Consider the following 1,427-nt stretch of genomic DNA (forward strand, 5'->3'; position numbering starts at 1 on the left):
AATCTTGAGTATCTTCCTAGACCCTTATGCGACAAATATTCTTTTGCCCTAAATTCATAATTCCTACAAACTGGTGGTCTCTAGTACTTCCTCCTCTTATACAGATATCTGACAGCAGGGATACGACCCTTCTAATGCAGATGCAAAAAAAATAGAGTCATTGTTGATCTCCAGTGCCTTCCAAACATTAGTGTGCCTATGAATCACCTGAGCATCTTGTTAAAAATGCAGATTCTGACTCAGTACATCTGGGGTGAGCCTGAGATTCTGCATTTCTAATGAACTTGTAGGCAATGGTGATAATGCTGCTCCATGGACCACACTGAGTAGCAAGAAGTAAACCACATTTCCCTCTCTTTCCTTTAGCCCTTGGCATTCCCAATCGAGTTCCAGCAGCCCTAAAAAAGTGTTTTTGACATTATTTAGTTAAAAATCAGAATGTATTTTATTAGAGAAAATGAATAACTGCTCTTCCTTCCAATCTTATGGTTTTATTTTAAATAAAATTGAAGTAATACCATTATACCATATTTCAGGTTATTACATGTTAAACAGGTTCTGCTTGACTGCCTTGCAATTTAATCACCATTTATAGTCTTAATTCTTTGGGAACAAATTCTAAAATCAAAACAACTGACTTAATAATGAACTCTTAGAAAAATGCCCGTTTACAAATTTGGATTCCACCATATTTTATAAACCCAAACAAACAATAAAAACCCAAACATATCAAGGAAACATTGTAACAGGCCACATAAAATACTATGATATATGGTGAGTATTTAAAATTATAGTCCATGAACTGTATTAAACATAATTTATTCATATAATATGGAGCAATTATGAAAAATAACAAAAATGAGAATTGAGTTATAAAGTGAATCATTAACACAGTTTATAAAATACAATTTATAAGGCAAAAAGAATATATCACACCTAATTTTTTTTTTTAAGGGAACATCGAATATTCTTAAAATATTTACCTTAATCAAATACATTCACCAATCCAATATTTATTGAATACCTCCAATCTAGACAATGGAGATATAAAAATAAAGAAGGCACATGCCAGAATCTGTAGAAACAGACTAATAGAAAAAATTTGAACAAGCAATATCAATGCAACCTGAGAGGTGTTATTTAAAAAGTCTGAGCAACATGCTATTAAACTGTACAAAAGTCTGAAATTCTGCTTCCTATATTCGGGAGGGCTCCATTGTGCAGGCAGCCAGCCCACGAGCAGAATCTTGAAAGACAAGTGATTTCCCTAAGTGGAGATGGAAACAATATTTGAAAGGGCATGAAGACTGGAAAGAGCCTTTCATGTTTAGGATTTAGAGAATAATTCAGTGAGGCCTCATCTCTGGGCTGCAGGAGGAGGCTGGAAGGGGGACTGGGATGTCATCAAGAAGGGTCAATGCCAGGAT

Source organism: Elephas maximus, chromosome 8, assembly GCF_024166365.1.
Source record: "Elephas maximus indicus isolate mEleMax1 chromosome 8, mEleMax1 primary haplotype, whole genome shotgun sequence".
NCBI lineage: Eukaryota > Metazoa > Chordata > Mammalia > Proboscidea > Elephantidae > Elephas > Elephas maximus.